The sequence below is a fragment of the Ambystoma mexicanum genome (assembly GCF_040938575.1).
Source record: "Ambystoma mexicanum isolate Mex_15411 chromosome 12 unlocalized genomic scaffold, UKY_AmexF1_1 Mex_chr12_unloc.1, whole genome shotgun sequence".
In the NCBI taxonomy this organism is placed as follows: domain Eukaryota; kingdom Metazoa; phylum Chordata; class Amphibia; order Caudata; family Ambystomatidae; genus Ambystoma; species Ambystoma mexicanum.
In genome coordinates, this window is record NW_027182322.1 from 3,675,549 (window position 1) to 3,696,263 (window position 20,715).

The 20,715-nt window shown below is 46.2% G+C and overlaps 3 non-coding genes across 3 annotated transcripts; all 3 read left to right on the top strand.

The window, feature by feature from the left end:
* Positions 1-4,792: 4,792 nt before the first annotated feature.
* TRNAH-GUG (transfer RNA histidin (anticodon GUG)) lies at positions 4,793-4,864 on the top strand. Its single transcript has one exon. It is a non-coding gene; the product is annotated as a tRNA-His (tRNA).
* A 2,397-nt stretch (positions 4,865-7,261) lies between these two features.
* On the top strand, positions 7,262-7,333 carry TRNAH-GUG (transfer RNA histidin (anticodon GUG)). The gene has a single exon. It is a non-coding gene; the product is annotated as a tRNA-His (tRNA).
* Positions 7,334-9,959: 2,626 nt separating this feature from the next.
* TRNAH-GUG (transfer RNA histidin (anticodon GUG)) lies at positions 9,960-10,031 on the top strand. Its single transcript has one exon. It is a non-coding gene; the product is annotated as a tRNA-His (tRNA).
* Positions 10,032-20,715: the final 10,684 nt, after the last annotated feature.

A 20,715-nucleotide genomic window follows, 5' to 3' on the forward strand; every position in this document is an offset into this window, starting at 1 on the left:
ATTATGTGGTGACATTTGCATTACATGAAACATTATAACACTGCCATTTACGTCAATAACCACTAGCTTGATTAAGACATATGTATTGCAGCGACAGTATTTCCCAGTTACAAATGGGAATAAAAACAACATCCGCGAGGGATTGAACCAACGACATTTAACTGATGTTGCCAATGGAGCGCGTTACAGAGAGCGCGAGGTCCCGCCTTTACAGTCACACGCTGATGATAATACAGATGTTTAAATAAACAGGCATATCTGTGGACTTGTAGTCTTTCTACATTGGGACTCATAGTCTAGTCCTAGGCTATTGTAGGCACTGGCGTATCTTTTAGTGGAATGAGAGGCATTCTGTAGTCGCGTGAAAGGACCTTTCAAGTCAATCTGATCTGTATTGTCCTGTGAATAAAAGCGTTCTTAGACACAGTGAGGAGTTTTTGGGGATAATGGGAAAATCATTTCCAACTAAATGACAGGAATTTCTTAGTCCAATCATGAGGTGTGCTAGGCTTTTTTATACTGTGGCGGAAAGAGAGAGAGTATAACAGTCATTATAAATAAAGGGCCAAGGAAGTGACAGTTTATGGAAGGAACAATTTGCACATAGTTTTAGAATGTGGTCAGGAGGAGGACAATGTGCTTACACATATGAAACATTAGAAGGTAGACATTATGGAAGCACATATATTTCTTTATTTTTATTGTATTTGGGGAGAGGGGGTTAATATAGCACGTCCAATGTGCAAAAGTGCTTTCCATAGCACCTTGCAGGTGGGCGACATCTAGAGCTGTGCAGTAGCCACCTATGCCCCAGACGTGAAAGAGAACAAGAAGTTACACATGTTGGAAGTGAGGGTGAGACATTGAGGAGATATGATCCCCGTATGAAGCCGAGAGAAGGAGGAGGCGTGAACGTGCATCCATGTATGCAGGCGAGAAGGGAAGGAGCATTGGTCATGCATCCCTGCATGAGGGTGAGACAGGGAGGAGATATCATCCCCGTATGAAGCCGAGAGAAGGAGGAGGCGTGAACGTGCATCCATGTATGCGGGCGAGACAGGAAGGAGCATTGGTCATGCATCCCTGCATGAGGGTGAGACAGGGAGGAGATATGATCCCCGTATGAAGCCGTGAGAAGGAGGAGGCGTGAAGGTGCATCCATGTATGCAGGCGAGAAGGGAAGGAGCATTGGTCATGCATCCCTGCATGAGGGTGAGACAGGGAGGAGATATGATCCCCGTATGAAGCCGAGAGAAGGAGGAGGCGTGAACGTGCATCCATGTATGCGGGCAAGACAGGAAGGAGCATTGGTCATGCATTCCTGCATGAGGGTGAGACAGGGAGGAGATATGATCCCCGTATGAAGCCGAGAGAAGGAGGAGGCGTGAACGTGCATCCATGTATGCGGGCGAGACGGGAAGGAGCATTGGTCATGCATCCCTTCCTGAGGGTGAGACAAGGAGGAGATAAAATCCCTGTATGAAGCCGAGAGAACGAGGAGACATGAACGTGCATCCATGTATGCGGGCGAGAAGGGAAGGAGCATTGGTCATGCATCCCTGCATGAGGGTGAGACAGGGAGGAGATAAAATCCCTGTATGAAGCCAAGAGAACGAGGAGGCATGAACATGCATCCTTGTATGCAGGTGTGACATGGAGTCATCATGAACATGCATCCCTTTATAAGGACATAACATGGAGGACGCATGAACATGAATGCCTGAATTTTTTGGTGGTGGCCTTCGGGTGATTTGGCACGTGCAATTGGTGAAGAGCACTTCTCCTGCGCAAAAAAATAAATGTACTATTAGCACCCCGGAGGGAGCCTCTGCACTTCTTATAGGGAGAAAACTCTGCAATGGAAGGGGACAGGGTCAATAACAGCTGTAAACTCTCACAAGACCATCACTGCTCTCACACTTTCCTGCTCTCAGGCTGGCGGGCCATTATCGGCCTTGGCTGCCGCACCATTGCCAGGTTTGTGTAACTATATTATTTCTAATTGGCTCCACTTTGATGACTTTCATTTGGATTCTGACTTGATTATTGAGATCTTAAATAAGTGACTGGGGATCAGGTGTCCACTTATTCTCATGGATAACATCACAACCAACCTTTAATTCAAACATGAGCCATGACATCACAGATGGAGTACAGCTTATGATAGAGGTGGAACGTCACATTGTAGCAGCCCAAGTAGCTCGCCGTGATCCTATAGTGGTTAGTACTCTGCGTTGTGGCCGCAGCAACCTCGGTTCGATTCCGAGTCACGGCATTGCAGTGAGGCAATGTCACGGCAGTTGGGCAGATATTTTAGAATTTCCATTAATACATTGGCAATCTCTGTGGAGGACTGAAACAATTCGATATGTCCTGTTACTGTTATGAACCTTTTGTTTCTTTAATGCTCTTTGCACACTTTTTCATCGGGTGACTGTAATGTATTTCAACCAAATCTAATTAAGAGCGCATTATGTGGTGACATTTGCAGTACATGAAACATTATAACACTGCCATTTACGTCAATAACCACTAGCTTGATTAAGACATATGTATTGCAGCGACAGTATTTCCCAGTTACAAATGGGAATAAAAACAACATCCGCGAGGGATTGAACCAACGACATTTAACTGATGTTGCCAATGGAGCGCGTTACAGAGAGCGCGAGGTCCCGCCTTTACAGTCACACGCTGATGATAATACAGATGTTTAAATAAACAGGCATAACTGTGGACTTGTGGTCTTTCTACATTGGGACTCATAGTCTAGTCCTAGGCTATTGTAGGCACTGGCGTATCTTTTAGTGGAATGAGAGGCATTCTGTAGTCGCGTGAAAGGACCTTTCAAGTCAATCTGATCTGTATTGTCCTGTGAAAAAAAGCGTTCTTAGACACAGTGAGGAGTTTTAGGGGATAATGGGAAAATCATTTCCAACTAAATGACAGGAATTTCTTAGTCCAATCATGAGGTGTGCTAGGCTTTTTTATACTGTGGCGGAAAGAGAGACAGTATAACAGTCATTATAAATAAAGGGCCAAGGAAGTGACAGTTTATGGAAGGAACAATTTGCACATAGTTTTAGAATGTGGTCAGGAGGAGGACAATGTGCTTACACATATGAAACATTAGAAGGTAGACATTATGGAAGCACATATATTTCTTTATTTTTATTGTATTTGGGGAGAGGGGGTTAATATAGCACGTCCAATGTGGAAAAGTGCTTTCCATAGCACCTTGCAGCTGGGCGACATCTAGAGCTGTGCAGTAGCCACCCATGCCCCAGACGTCAAAGAGAACAAGAAGTTACACATGTTGGAAGTGAGGGTGAGACATTGAGGAGATATGATCCCCGTATGAAGCCGAGAGAAGGAGGAGGCGTGAACGTGCATCCATGTATGCAGGCGAGAAGGGAAGGAGCATTGGTCATGCATCCCTGCATGAGGGTGAGACAGGGAGGAGATATGATCCCCGTATGAAGCCGAGAGAAGGAGGAGGCGTGAACGTGCATCCATGTATGCGGGCGAGACAGGAAGGAGCATTGGTCATGCATCCCTGCATGAGGGTGAGACAGGGAGGAGATATGATCCCCGTATGAAGCCGAGAGAAGGAGGAGGCGTGAACGTGCATCCATGTATGCAGGCGAGAAGGGAAGGAGCATTGGTCATGCATCCCTGCATAAGGGTGAGACAGGGAGGAGATATGATCCCCGTATGAAGCCGAGAGAAGGAGGAGGCGTGAACGTGCATCCATGTATGCGGGCGAGACAGGAAGGAGCATTGGTCATGCATCCCTGCATGAGGGTGGGACAGGGAGGAGATATGATCCCCGTATGAAGCCGAGAGAAGGAGGAGGCGTGAACGTGCATCCATGTATGCGGGCGAGACAGGAAGGAGCATTGGTCATGCATCCCTGCATGAGGGTGAGACAGGGAGGAGATATGATCCCCGTATGAAGCCGTGAGAAGGAGGAGGCGTGAACGTGCATCCATGTATGCAGGCGAGACGGGAAGGAGCATTGGTCATGCATCCCTTCCTGAGGGTGAGACAGGGAGGAGATAAAATCCCCGTATGAAGCCGAGAGAACGAGGAGACATGAACGTGCATCCATGTATGCGGGCGAGAAGGGAAGGAGCATTGGTCATGCATCCCTGCATGAGGGTGAGACAGGGAGGAGATAAATTCCCTGTATGAAGCCAAGAGAACGAGGCGGCATGAACATGCATCCTTGTATGCAGGTGTGACATGGAGTCATCATGAACATGCATCCCTTTATAAGGACATAACATGGAGGACGCATGCACATGAATGCCTGAATTTTATGGTGGTGGCCTTCTGGTGATTTGGCACGTGCAATTGGTGAAGAGCACTTCTCCTGCGCAAAAAAATAAATGTACTATTAGCACCCCTGAGGGAGCCTCTGTACTTCCTATAGGGAGAAAACTCTGCAATGGAAGGGGACAGGGTCAATAATAGCTGTAAACTCTCACAAGACCATCACTGCTCTCACACTTTCCTGCTCTCAGGCTGGCGGGCCATTATCGGCCCTGGCTGCCACACTATTGCCAGGTTTGTGTAACTATATTATTTCTAATTGGCTCCACTTTGATGACTTTCATTTGGATTCTGACTTGATTATTGAGATCTTAAATAAGTGACTGGGGATCAGGTGTCCACTTATTCTCATGGATAACATCACAACCAACCTTTAATTCAAACATGAGTCATGACATCACAGATGGAGTACAGCTTATGACAGAGGTGGAACGTCACATCGTAGTAGCCCAAGTAGCTCGCCGTGATCGTATAGTGGTTAGTACTCTGCGTTGTGGCCGCAGCAACCTCGGTTCGAATCCGAGTCACGGCATTCCGGTGAGGCAATGTCACGGCAGTTGGGCAGATATTTTAGAATTTCCATTAATACATTGGCAATCTCTGTGGAGGACTGAAACAATTCGATATGTCCTGTTACTGTTATGAACCTTTTGTTTCTTTAATGCTCTTTGCACACTTTTTCATCGGGTGACTGTAATGTATTTCAACCAAATCTAATTAAGAGCGCATTATGTGGTGACATTTGCATTACATGAAACATTATAACACTGCCATTTACGTCAATAACCACTAGCTTGATTAAGACATATGTATTGCAGCGACAGTATTTCCCAGTTACAAATGGGAATAAAAACAACATCCGCGAGGGATTGAACCAACGACATTTAACTGATGTTGCCAATGGAGCGCGTTACAGAGAGCGCGAGGTCCCGCCTTTACAGTCACACGCTGATGATAATACAGATGTTTAAATAAACAGGCATATCTGTGGACTTGTGGTCTTTCTACATTGGGACTCATAGTATAGTCCTAGGCTATTGTAGGCACAGGCGTATCTTTTAGTGGAATGAGAGGCATTCTGTAGTCGCGTGAAAGGACCTTTCAAGTCAATCTGATCTGTATTGTCCTGTGAAAAAAAGCGTTCTTAGACACAGTGAGGAGTTTTTGGGGATAATGGGAAAATCATTTCCAACTAAATGACAGGAATTTCTTAGTCCAATCATGAGGTGTGCTAGGCTTTTTTATACTGTGGCGGAAAGAGAGAGAGTATAACAGTCATTATAAATAAAGGGCCAAGGAAGTGACAGTTTATGGAAGGAACAATTTGCACATAGTTTTAGAATGTGGTCAGGAGGAGGACAATGTGCTTACACATATGAAACATTAGAAGGTAGACATTATGGAAGCACATATATTTCTTTATTTTTATTGTATTTGGGGAGAGGGGGTTAATATAGCACGTCCAATGTGCAAAAGTGCTTTCCATAGCACCTTGCAGGTGGGCGACATCTAGAGCTGTGCAGTAGCCACCTATGCCCCAGACGTGAAAGAGAACAAGAAGTTACACATGTTGGAAGTGAGGGTGAGACATTGAGGAGATATGATCCCCGTATGAAGCCGAGAGAAGGAGGAGGCGTGAACGTGCATCCATGTATGCAGGCGAGAAGGGAAGGAGCATTGGTCATGCATCCCTGCATGAGGGTGAGACAGGGAGGAGATATCATCCCCGTATGAAGCCGAGAGAAGGAGGAGGCGTGAACGTGCATCCATGTATGCGGGCGAGACAGGAAGGAGCATTGGTCATGCATCCCCGCATGAGGGTGAGACAGGGAGGAGATATGATCCCCGTATGAAGCCGTGAGAAGGAGGAGGTGTGAAGGTGCATCCATGTATGCAGGCGAGAAGGGAAGGAGCATTGGTCATGCATCCCTGCATGAGGGTGAGACAGGGAGGAGATATGATCCCTGTATGAAGCCGAGAGAAGGAGGAGGCGTGAACGTGCATCCATGTATGCGGGCGAGACAGGAAGGAGCATTGGTCATGCATCCCTGCATGAGGGTGAGACAGGGAGGAGATATGATCCCCGTATGAAGCCGTGAGAAGGAGGAGGCGTGAACGTGCATCCATGTATGCAGGCGAGACGGGAAGGAGCATTGGTCATGCATCCCTTCCTGAGGGTGAGACAGGGAGGAGATAAAATCCCTGTATGAAGCCGAGAGAACGAGGAGACATGAACGTGCATCCATGTATGCGGGCGAGAAGGGAAGGAGCATTGGTCATGCATCCCTGCATGAGGGTGAGACAGGGAGGAGATAAAATCCCTGTATGAAGCCAAGAGAACGAGGCGGCATGAACATGCATCCTTGTATGCAGGTGTGACATGGGGTCATCATGAACATGCATCCCTTTATAAGGACATAACATGGAGGACGCATGAACATGAATGCCTGAATTTTTTGGTGGTGGCCTTCGGGTGATTTGGCACGTGCAATTGGTGAAGAGCACTTCTCCTGCGCAAAAAATAAATGTACTATTAGCACCCCGGAGGGAGCCTCTGCACTTCTTATAGGGAGAAAACTCTGCAATGGAAGGGGACAGGGTCAATAACAGCTGTAAACTCTCACAAGACCATCACTGCTCTCACACTTTCCTGCTCTCAGGCTGGCGGGCCATTATCGGCCCTGGCTGCCGCACCATTGCCAGGTTTGTATAACTATATTATTTCTAATTGGCTCCACTTTGATGACTTTCATTTGGATTCTGACTTGATTATTGAGATCTTAAATAAGTGACTGGGGATCAGGTGTCCACTTATTCTCATGGATAACATCACAACCAACCTTTAATTCAAACATGAGCCATGACATCAAAGATGGAGTACAGCTTATGATAGAGGTGGAACGTCACATTGTAGCAGCCCAAGTAGCTCGCCGTGATCGTATAGTGGTTAGTACTCTGCGTTGTGGCCGCAGCAACCTCGGTTCGATTCCGAGTCACGGCATTGCGGTGAGGCAATGTCACAGCAGTTGGGCAGATATTTTAGAATTTCCATTAATACATTGGCAATCTCTGTGGAGGACTGAAACAATTCGATATGTCCTGTTACTGTTATGAACCTTTTGTTTCTTTGCACACTTTTTCATCGGGTGACTGTAATGTATTTCAACCAAATCTAATTAAGAGCACATTATGTGGTGACATTTGCAGTACATGAAACATTATAACACTGCCATTTACGTCAATAACCACTAGCTTGATTAAGACATATGTATTGCAGCGACAGTATTTCCCAGTTACAAATGGGAATAAAAACAACATCCGCGAGGGATTGAACCAACGACATTTAACTGATGTTGCAAATGGAGCGCGTTACAGAGAGCGCGAGGTCCCGCCTTTACAGTCACACGCTGATGATAATACAGATGTTTAAATAAACAGGCATATCTGTGGACTTGTGGTCTTTCTACATTGGGACTCATAGTCTAGTCCTAGGCTATTGTAGGCACTGGCGTATCTTTTAGTGGAATGAGAGGCATTCTGTAGTCGCGTGAAAGGACCTTTCAAGTCAATCTGATCTGTATTGTCCTGTGAAAAAAAGCGTTCTTAGACACAGTGAGGAGTTTTTGGGGATAATGGGAAAATCATTTCCAACTAAATGACAGGAATTTCTTAGTCCAATCATGAGGTGTGCTAGGCTTTTTTATACTGTGGCGGAAAGAGAGACAGTATAACAGTCATTATAAATAAAGGGCCAAGGAAGTGACAGTTTATGGAAGGAACAATTTGCACATAGTTTTAGAATGTGGTCAGGAGGAGGACAATGTGCTTACACATATGAAACATTAGAAGGTAGACATTATGGAAGCACATATATTTCTTTATTTTTATTGTATTTGGGGAGAGGGGGTTAATATAGCACGTCCAATGTGGAAAAGTGCTTTCCATAGCACCTTGCAGGTGGGCGACATCTAGAGCTGTGCAGTAGCCACCCATGCCCCAGACGTCAAAGAGAACAAGAAGTTACACATGTTGGAAGTGAGGGTGAGACATTGAGGAGATATGATCCCCGTATGAAGCCGAGAGAAGGAGGAGGCGTGAACGTGCATCCATGTATGCAGGCGAGAAGGGAAGGAGCATTGGTCATGCATCCCTGCATGAGGGTGAGACAGGGAGGAGATATGATCCCCGTATGAAGCCGAGAGAAGGAGGAGGCGTGAACGTGCATCCATGTATGCGGGCGAGACAGGAAGGAGCATTGGTCATGCATCCCTGCATGAGGGTGAGACAGGGAGGAGATATGATCCCCGTATGAAGCCGAGATAAGGAGGAGGCGTGAACGTGCATCCATGTATGCAGGCGAGAAGGGAAGGAGCATTGGTCATGCATCCCTGCATAAGGGTGAGACAGGGAGGAGATATGATCCCCGTATGAAGCCGAGAGAAGGAGGAGGCGTGAACGTGCATCCATGTATGCGGGCGAGACAGGAAGGAGCATTGGTCATGCATCCCTGCATGAGGGTGGGACAGGGAGGAGATATGATCCCCGTATGAAGCCGAGAGAAGGAGGAGGCGTGAACGTGCATCCATGTATGCGGGCGAGAAGGGAAGGAGCATTGGTCATGCATCCCTGCATGAGGGTGAGACAGGGAGGAGATATGATCCCTGTATGAAGCCGAGAGAAGGAGGAGGCGTGAACGTGCATCCATGTATGCGGGCGAGACAGGAAGGAGCATTGGTCATGCATCCCTGCATGAGGGTGAGACAGGGAGGAGATATGATCCCCGTATGAAGCCGATAGAAGGAGGAGGCGTGAACGTGCATCCATGTATGCAGGCGAGACGGGAAGGAGCATTGGTCATGCATCCCTTCCTGAGGGTGAGACAGGGAGGAGATAAAATCCCCGTATGAAGCCGAGAGAACGAGGAGACATGAACGTGCATCCATGTATGCGGGCGAGAAGGGAAGGAGCATTGGTCATGCATCCCTGCATGAGGGTGAGACAGGGAGGAGATAAATTCCCTGTATGAAGCCAAGAGAACGAGGCGGACTGAACATGCATCCTTGTATGCAGGTGTGACATGGAGTCATCATGAACATGCATCCCTTTATAAGGACATAACATGGAGGACGCATGCACATGAATGCCTGAATTTTATGGTGGTGGCCTTCGGGTGATTTGGCATGTGCAATTGGTGAAGAGCACTTCTCCTGCGCAAAAAAATAAATGTACTATTAGCACCCCTGAGGGAGCCTCTGTACATCCTATAGGGAGAAAACTCTGCAATGGAAGGGGACAGGGTCAATAACAGCTGTAAACTCTCACAAGACCATCACTGCTCTCACACTTTCCTGCTCTCAGGCTGGCGGGCCATTATCGGCCCTGGCTGCCACACCATTGCCAGGTTTGTGTAACTATATTATTTCTAATTGGCTCCACTTTGATGACTTTCATTTGGATTCTGACTTGATTATTGAGATCTTAAATAAGTGACTGGGGATCAGGTGTCCACTTCTTCTCATGGATAACATCACAACCAACCTTTAATTCAAACATGAGACATGACATCACAGATGGAGTACAGCTTATGACAGAGGTGGAACGTCACATCGTAGTAGCCCAAGTAGCTCGCCGTGATCGTATAGTGGTTAGTACTCTGCGTTGTGGCCGCAGCAACCTCGGTTCGAATCCGAGTCACGGCATTCCGGTGAGGCAATGTCACGGCAGTTGGGCAGATATTTTAGAATTTCCATTAATACATTGGCAATCTCTGTGGAGGACTGAAACAATTCGATATGTCCTGTTACTGTTATGAACCTTTTGTTTCTTTAATGCTCTTTGCACACTTTTTCATCGGGTGACTGTAATGTATTTCAACCAAATCTAATTAAGAGCGCATTATGTGGTGACATTTGCATTACATGAAACATTATAACACTGCCATTTACGTCAATAACCACTAGCTTGATTAAGACATATGTATTGCAGCGACAGTATTTCCCAGTTACAAATGGGAATAAAAACAACATCCGCGAGGGATTGAACCAACGACATTTAACTGATGTTGCCAATGGAGCGCGTTACAGAGAGCGCGAGGTCCCGCCTTTACAGTCACACGCTGATGATAATACAGATGTTTAAATAAACAGGCATATCTGTGGACTTTTGGTCTTTCTACATTGGGACTCATAGTCTAGTCCTAGGCTATTGTAGGCACTGGCGTATATTTTAGTGGAATGAGAGGCATTCTGAAGTCGCGTGAAAGGACCTTTCAAGTCAATCTGATCTGTATTGTCCTGTGAAAAAAAGCGTTCTTAGACACAGTGAGGAGTTTTTGGGGATAATGGGAAAATCATTTCCAACTAAATGACAGGAATTTCTTAGTCCAATCATGAGGTGTGCTAGGCTTTTTTATACTGTGGCGGAAAGAGAGAGAGTATAACAGTCATTATAAATAAAGGGCCAAGGAAGTGACAGTTTATGGAAGGAACAATTTGCACATAGTTTTAGAATGTGGTCAGGAGGAGGACAATGTGCTTACACATATGAAACATTAGAAGGTAGACATTATGGAAGCACATATATTTCTTTATTTTTATTGTATTTGGGGAGAGGGGGTTAATATAGCACGTCCAATGTGGAAAAGTGCTTTCCATAGCACCTTGCAGGTGGGCGACATCTAGAGCTGTGCAGTAGCCACCCATGCCCCAGACGTCAAAGAGAACAAGAAGTTACACATGTTGGAAGTGAGGGTGAGACATTGAGGAGATATGATACCCGTATGAAGCCGAGAGAAGGAGGAGGCGTGAACGTGCATCCATGTATGCAGGCGAGAAGGGAAGGAGCATTGGTCATGCATCCCTGCATGAGGGTGAGACAGGGAGGAGATATGATCCCCGTATGAAGCCGAGAGAAGGAGGAGGCGTGAACATGCATCCATGTATGCGGGCGAGACAGGAAGGAGCATTGGTCATGCATCCCTGCATGAGGGTGAGACAGGGAGGAGATATGATCCCCGTATGAAGCCGAGAGAAGGAGGAGGCGTGAACATGCATCCATGTATGCAGGCGAGAAGGGAAGGAGCATTGGTCATGCATCCCTGCATGAGGGTGAGACAGGGAGGAGATATGATCCCCGTATGAAGCCGAGAGAAGGAGGAGGCGTGAACGTGCATCCATGTATGCGGGCGAGACAGGAAGGAGCATTGGTCATGCATCCCTGCATGAGGGTGAGACAGGGAGGAGATATGATCCCCGTATGAAGCCGAGAGAAGGAGGAGGCGTGAACGTGCATCCATGTATGCGGGCGAGACGGGAAGGAGCATTGGTCATGCATCCCTTCCTGAGGGTGAGACAGGGAGGAGATAAAATCCCCGTATGAAGCCGAGAGAACGAGGAGACATGAACGTGCATCCATGTATGCGGGCGAGAAGGGAAGGAGCATTGGTCATGCATCCCTGCATGAGGGTGAGACAGGGAGGAGATAAAATCCCTGTATGAAGCCAAGAGAACGAGGCGGCATGAACATGCATCCTTGTATGCAGGTGTGACATGGAGTCATCATGAACATGCATCCCTTTATAAGGACATAACATGGAGGACGCATGAACATGAATGCCTGAATTTTATGGTGGTGGCCTTCGGGTGATTTGGCACGTGCAATTGGTGAAGAGCACTTCTCCTGCGCAAAAAAATAAATGTACTATTAGCACCCCGGAGGGAGCCTCTGCACTTCTTATAGGGAGAAAACTCTGCAATGGAAGGGGACAGGGTCAATAACAGCTGTAAACTCTCACAAGACCATCACTGCTCTCACACTTTCCTGCTCTCAGGCTGGCGGGCCATTATCGGCCCTGGCTGCCGCACCATTGCCAGGTTTGTGTAACTATATTATTTCTAATTGGCTCCACTTTGATGACTTTCATTTGGATTCTGACTTGATTATTGAGATCTTAAATAAGTGACTGGGGATCAGGTGTCCACTTATTCTCATGGATAACATCACAACCAACCTTTAATTCAAACATGAGCCATGACATCACAGATGGAGTACAGCTTATGATAGAGGTGGAACGTCACATTGTAGCAGCCCAAGTAGCTCGCCGTGATTGTATAGTGGTTAGTACTCTGAGTTGTGGCCGCAGCAACCTCGGTTCGAATCCGAGTCACGGCATTGCGGTGAGGCAATGTCACGGCAGTTGGGCAGATATTTTAGAATTTCCATTAATACATTGGCAATCTCTGTAGAGGACTGAAACAATTCGATATGTCCTGTTACTGTTATGAACCTTTTGTTTCTTTAATGCTCTTTGCACACTTTTTCATCGGGTGACTGTAATGTATTTCAACCAAATCTAATTAAGAGTGCATTATGTGGTGACATTTGCATTACATGAAACATTATAACACTGCCATTTACGTCAATAACCACTAGCTTGATTAAGACATATGTATTGCAGCGACAGTATTTCCCAGTTACAAATGGGAATAAAAACAACATCCGCGAGGGATTGAACCAACGACATTTAACTGATGTTGCCAATGGAGCGTGTTACAGAGAGCGCGAGGTCCCGCCTTTACAGTCACACGCTGATGATAATACAGATGTTTAAATAAACAGGCATATCTGTGGACTTGTGGTCTTTCTACATTGGGACTCATAGTCTAGTCCTAGGCTATTGTAGGCACTGGCGTATCTTTTAGTGGAATGAGAGGCATTCTGTAGTCGCGTGAAAGGACCTTTCAAGTCAATCTGATCTGTATTGTCCTGTGAAAAAGAGCGTTCTTAGACACAGTGAGGAGTTTTTGGGGATAATGGGAAAATCATTTCCAACTAAATGACAGGAATTTCTTAGTCCAATCATGAGGTGTGCTAGGCTTTTTTATACTGTGGCGGAAAGAGAGAGAGTATAACAGTCATTATAAATAAAGGGCCAAGGAAGTGACAGTTTATGGAAGGAACAATTTGCACATAGTTTTAGAATGTGGTCAGGAGGAGGACAATGTGCTTAAACATATGAAACATTAGAAGGTAGACATTATGGAAGCACATATATTTCTTTATTTTTATTGTATTTGGGGAGAGGGGGTTAATATAGCACGTCCAATGTGGAAAAGTGCTTTCCATAGCACCTTGCAGGTGGGCGACATCTAGAGCTGTGCAGTAGCCACCCATGCCCCAGACGTCAAAGAGAACAAGAAGTTACACATGTTGGAAGTGAGGTTGAGACATTGAGGAGATATGATCCCCGTATGAAGCCGAGAGAAGGAGGAGGCGTGAACGTGCATCCATGTATGCAGGCAAGAAGGGAAGGAGCATTGGTCATGCATCCCTGCATGAGGGTGAGACAGGGAGGAGATATGATCCCCGTATGAAGCCGAGAGAAGGAGGAGGCGTGAACATGCATCCATGTATGCGGGCGAGACAGGAAGGAGCATTGGTCATGCATCCCTGCATGAGGGTGAGACAGGGAGGAGATATGATCCCCGTATGAAGCCGAGAGAAGGAGGAGGCGTGAACGTGCATCCATGTATGCGGGCGAGACAGGAAGGAGCATTGGTCATGCATCCCTGCATGAGGGTGAGACAGGGAGGAGATATGATCCCCGTATGAAGCCGGGAAAAGGAGGAGGCGTGAACGTGCATCCATGTATGCGGGCGAGACGGGAAGGAGCATTGGTCATGCATCCCTTCCTGAGGGTGAGACAGGGAGGAGATAAAATCCCTGTATGAAGCCGAGAGAACGAGGAGACATGAACGTGCATCCATGTATGCGGGCGAGAAGGGAAGGAGCATTGGTCATGCATCCCTGCATGAGGGTGAGACAGGGAGGAGATAAAATCCCTGTATGAAGCCAAGAGAACGAGGCGGCATGAACATGCATCCTTGTATGCAGGTGTGACATGGAGTCATTATGAACATGCATCCCTTTATAAGGCCATAACATGGAGGACGCATGAACATGAATGCCTGAATTTTATGGTGGTGGCCTTCGGGTGATTTGGCACGTGCAATTGGTGAAGAGCACTTCTCCTGCGCAAAAAAATAAATGTACTATTAGCACCCCGGAGGGAGCCTCTGCACTTCTTATAGGGAGAAAACTCTGCAATGGAAGGGGACAGGGTCAATAACAGCTGTAAACTCTCACAAGACCATCACTGCTCTCACACTTTCCTGCTCTCAGGCTGGCGGGCCATTATCGGCCCTGGCTGCCGCACCATTGCCAGGTTTGTGTAACTATATTATTTCTAATTGGCTCCACTTTGATGACTTTCATTTGGATTCTGACTTGATTATTGAGATCTTAAATAAGTGACTGGGGATCAGGTGTCCACTTATTCTCATGGATAACATCACAACCAACCTTTAATTCAACATGAGCCATGACATCACAGATGGAGTACAGCTTATGATAGAGGTGGAACGTCATATTGCAGCAGCCCAAGTAGCTCGCTGTGATCATATAGTGGTTAGTACTCTGCGTTGTGGCCGCAGCAACCTCGGTTCGAATCCGAGTCACGGCATTGCAGTGAGGTAATGTCACGGCAGTTGGGCAGATATTTTAGAATTTCCATTAATGCATTGGCAATCTCTGTGGAGGACTGAAACAATTCGATATGTCCTGTTACTGTTATGAACCTTTTGTTTCTTTAATGCTCTTTGCACACTTTTTCATCGGGTGACTGTAATGTATTTCAACCAAATCTAATTAAGAGCGCATTATGTGGTGACATTTGCAGTACATGAAACATTATAACACTGCCATTTACGTCAATAACCACTAGCTTGATTAAGACATATGTATTGCAGCGACAGTATTTCCCAGTTACAAATGGGAATAAAAACAACATCCGCGAGGGATTGAACCAACGACATTTAACTGATGTTGCCAATGGAGCGCGTTACAGAGAGCGCGATGTCCCGCCTTTACAGTCACACGCTGATGATAATACAGATGTTTAAATAAACAGGCATATCTGTGGACTTGTGGTCTTTCTACATTGGGACTCATAGTCTAGTTCTAGGCTATTGTAGGCACTGGCGTATCTTTTAGTGGAATGAGAGGCATTCTGTAGTCGCGTGAAAGGACCTTTCAAGTCAATCTGATCTGTATTGTCCTGTGAAAAAAAGCGTTCTTAGACACAGTGAGGAGTTTTTGGGGATAATGGGAAAATCATTTCCAACTAAATGACAGGAATTTCTTAGTCCAATCATGAGGTGTGCTAGGCTTTTTTATACTGTGGCGGAAAGAGAGACAGTATAACAGTCATTATAAATAAAGGGCCAAGGAAGTGACAGTTTATGGAAGGAACAATTTGCACATAGTTTTAGAATGTGGTCAGGAGGAGGACAATGTGCTTACACATATGAAACATTAGAAGGTAGACATTATGGAAGCACATATATTTCTTTATTTTTATTGTATTTGGGGAGAGGGGGTTAATATAGCACGTCCAATGTGGAAAAGTGCTTTCCATAGCACCTTGAGGGTGGGCGACATCTAGAGCTGTGCAGTAGCCACCCATGCCCCAGACGTCAAAGAGAACAAGAAGTTACACATGTTGGAAGTGAGGGTGAGACATTGAGGAGATATGATCCCCGTATGAAGCCGAGAGAAGGAGGAGGCGTGAACGTGCATCCATGTATGCAGGCGAGAAGGGAAGGAGCATTGGTCATGCATCCCTGCATGAGGGTGAGACAGGGAGGAGATATGATCCCCGTATGAAGCCGAGAGAAGGAGGAGGCGTGAACATGCATCCATGTATGCGGGCGAGACAGGAAGGAGCATTGGTCATGCATCCCTGCATGAGGGTGAGACAGGGAGGAGATATGATCCCCGTATGAAGCCGAGAGAAGGAGGAGGCGTGAACGTGCATCCATGTATGCAGGCGAGAAGGGAAGGAGCATTGGTCATGCATCCCTGCATGAGGGTGAGACAGGGAGGAGATATGATCCCTGTATGAAGCTGAGAGAAGGAGGAGGCGTGAACGTGCATCCATGTATGCGGGCGAGACAGGAAGGAGCATTGGTCATGCATCCCTGCATGAGGGTGAGACAGGGAGGAGATATGATCCCCGTATGAAGCCGAGAGAAGGAGGAGGCGTGAACGTGCATCCATGTATGCGGGCGAGACGGGAAGGAGCATTGGTCATGCATCCCTTCCTGAGGGTGAGACAGGGAGGAGATAAAATCCCCGTATGAAGCCGAGAGAACGAGGAGACATGAACGTGCATCCATGTATGCGGGCGAGAAGGGAAGGAGCATTGGTCATGCATCCCTGCATGAGGGTGAGACAGGGAGGAGATAAAATCCCTGTATGAAGCCAAGAGAACGAGGCGGCATGAACATGCATCCTTGTATGCATGTGTGACATGGAGTCATCATGTACATGCATCCCTTTATAAGGACATAACATGGAGGACGCATGAACATGAATGCCTGAATTTTATGGTGGTGGCCTTCGGGTGATTTGGCACGTGCAATTGGTGAACAGCACTTCTCCTGCGCAAAAAAATAAATGTACTATTAGCACCCCGGAGGGAGCCTCTGCACTTCTTATAGGGAGAAAACTCTGCAATGGAAGGGGACAGGGTCAATAACAGCTGTAAACTCTCACAAGACCATCACTGCTCTCACACTTTCCTGCTCTCAGGCTGGCGGGCCATTATCGGCCCTGGCTGCCGCACCATTGCCAGGTTTGTGTAACTATATTATTTCTAATTGGCTCCACTTTGATGACTTTCATTTGGATTCTGACTTGATTATTGAGATCTTAAATAAGTGACTGGGGATCAGGTGTCCACTTATTCTCATGGATAACATCACAACCAACCTTTAATTCAAACATGAGTCATGACATCACAGATGGAGTACAGCTTATGAAAGTGGTGGAACGTCACATTGTAGCAGCCCAAGTAGCTCACAGTGATCGTATAGTGGTTAGCACTCTGCGTTGTGACCGCAGCAACCTCGGTTCGAATCCGAGTCACGGCATTGCAGTGAGGCAATGTCACGGCAGTTGGGCAGATATTTTAGAATTTCCATTAACACATTGGCAATCTCTGTGGAGGACTGAAACAATTCGATATGTCCTGTTACTGTTATGAACCTTTTGTTTCTTTAATGCTTTTTGCACACTTTTTCATCGGGTGACTGTAATGTATTTCAACCAAATCTAATTAAGAGCGCATTATGTGGTGACATTTGCAGTACATAAAACATTATAACACTGCCATTTACGTCAATAACCACTAGCTTGATTAAGACATATGTATTGCAGCGACAGTATTTCCCAGTTACAAATGGGAATAAAAACAACATCCGCGAGGGATTGAACCAACGACATTTAACTGATGTTGCCAATGGAGCGCGTTACAGAGAGCGCGAGGTCCCGCCTTTACAGTCACACGCTGATGATAATACAGATGTTTAAATAAACAGGCATATCTGTGGACTTGTGGTCTTTCTACATTGGGACTCATAGTCTAGTCCTAGGCTATTGTAGGCACTGGCGTATCTTTTAGTGGAATGAGAGGCATTCTGTAGTCGCGTGAAAGGACCTTTCAAGTCAATCTGATCTGTATTGTCCTGTGAAAAAAAGCGTTCTTAGACACAGTGAGGAGTTTTTGGGGATAATGGAAAAATCATTTCCAACTAAATGACAGGAATTTCTTAGTCCAATCATGAGGTGTGCTAGGCTTTTTTATACTGTGGCGGAAAGAGAGAGAGTATAACAGTCATTATAAATAAAGGGCCAAGGAAGTGACAGTTTATGGAAGGAACAATTTGCACATAGTTTTAGAATGTGGTCAGGAGGAGGACAATGTGCTTACACATATGAAACATTAGAAGGTAGACATTATGGAAGCACATATATTTCTTTATTTTTATTGTATTTGGGGAGAGGGGGTTAATATAGCACGTCCAATGTGGAAAAGTGCTTTCCATAGCACCTTGCAGGGGGGCGACATCTAGAGCTGTGCAGTAGCCACCCATGCCCCAGACGTCAAAGAGAACAAGAAGTTACACATGTTGGAAGTGAGGGTGAGACATTGAGGAGATATGATCCCCGTATGAAGCCGAGAGAAGGAGGAGGCGTGAACGTGCATCCATGTATGCAGGCGAGAAGGGAAGGATCATTGGTCATGCATCCCTGCATGAGGGTGAGACAGGGAGGAGATATGATCCCCGTATGAAGCCGAGAGAAGGAGGAGACGTGAACATGCATCCATGTATGCGGGCGAGACAGGAAGGAGCATTGGTCATGCATCCTTGCATGAGGGTGAGACAGGGAGGAGATATGATCCCCGTATGAAGCCGAGAGAAGGAGGAGGCGTGAACGTTCATCCATGTATGCAGGCGAGAAGGGAAGGAGCATTGGTCATGCATCCCTGCATGAGGGTGAGACAGGGAGGAGATATGATCCCCGTATGAAGCCGAGAGAAGGAGGAGGCGTGAACGTGCATCCATGTATGCAGGCGAGACAGGAAGGAGCATTGGTCATGCATCCCTGCATGAGGGTGAGACAGGGAGGAGATATGATCCCCGTATGAAGCCGAGAGAAGGAGGAGGCGTGAACGTGCATCCATGTATGCGGGCGAGACGGGAAGGAGCATTGGTCATGCATCCCTTCCTGAGGGTGAGACAGGGAGGAGATAAAATCCCCGTATGAAGCCGAGAGAACGAGGAGACATGAACGTGCATCCATGTATGCGGGCGAGAAGGGAAGGAGCATTGGTCATGCATCCCTGCATGAGGGTGAGACAGGGAGGAGATAAAATCCCTGTATGAAGCCAAGAGAACGAGGCGGCATGAACATGCATCCTTGTATGCAGGTGTGACATGGAGTCATCATGAACATGCATCCCTTTATAAGGACATAACATGGAGGACGCATGAACATGAATGCCTGAATTTTATGGTGGTGGCCTTCGGGTGATTTGGCACGTGCAATTGGTGAAGAGCACTTCTCCTGCGCAAAAAAATAAATGTACTATTAGCACCCCGGAGGGAGCCTCTGCACTTCTTATAGGGAGAAAACTCTGCAATGGAAGGGGACAGGGTCAATAAGAGCTGTAAACTCTCACAAGACCATCACTGCTCTCACACTTTCCTGCTCTCAGGCTGGCGGGCCATTATCGGCCCTGGCTGCCGCACCATTGCCAGGTTTGTGTAACTATATTATTTCTAATTGGCTCCACTTTGATGACTTTCATTTGGATTCTGACTTGATTATTGAGATCTTTAATAAGTGACTGGGGATCAGGTGTCCACTTATTCTCATGGATAACATCACAACCAACCTTTAATTCAAACATGAGTCATGACATCACAGATGGAGTACAGCTTATTATAGAGGTGGAACGTCACATTGTAGCAGCCCAAGTACCTCGCCGTGATCGTATATTGGTTAATACTCTGCGTTGTGGCCGCAGCAACCTCGGTTCGATTCCGAGTCACGGCATTGCGGTGAGGCAATGTCACAGCAGTTGGGCAGATATTTTAGAATTTCCATTAATACATTGGCAATCTCCGTGGAGGACTGAAACAATTCGATATGTCCTGTTACTGTTATGAACCTTTTGTTTCTTTAATGCTCTTTGCACACTTTTTCATCGGGTGACTGTAATGTATTTCAACCAAATCTAATTAAGAGCGCATTATGTGGTTACATTTGCAGTACATGAAACATTATAACACTGCCATTTACGTCAATAACCACTAACTTGATTAAGACATATGTATTGCAGCGACAGTATTTCCCAGTTACAAATGGGAATAAAAACAACATCCGCGAGGGATTGAACCAACGACATTTAACTGATGTTGCCAATGGAGCGCGTTACAGAGAGCGCGAGGTCCCGCCTTTACAGTCACACGCTGATGATAATACAGATGTTTAAATAAACAGGCATATCTGTGGACTTGTGGTCTTTCTACATTGGGACTCATAGTCTAGTCCTAGGCTATTGTAGGCACTGGCGTACCTTTTAGTGGAATGAGAGGCATTCTGTAGTCGCGTGAAAGGACCTTTCAAGTCAATCTGATCTGTATTGTCCTGTGAAAAAAAGCGTTCTTAGACACAGTGAGGAGTTTTTGGGGCTAATGGGAAAATCATTTCCAACTAAATGACAGGAATTTCTTAGTCCAATCATGAGGTGTGCTAGGCTTTTTTATACTGTGGCGGAAAGAGAGACAGTATAACAGTCATTATAAATAAAGGGCCAAGGAAGTGACAGTTTATGGAAGGAACAATTTGCACATAGTTTTAGAATGTGGTCAGGAGGAGGACAATGTGCTTACACATATGAAACATTAGAAGGTAGACATTATGGAAGCACATATATTTCTTTATTTTTATTGTATTTGGGGAGAGGGGGTTAATATA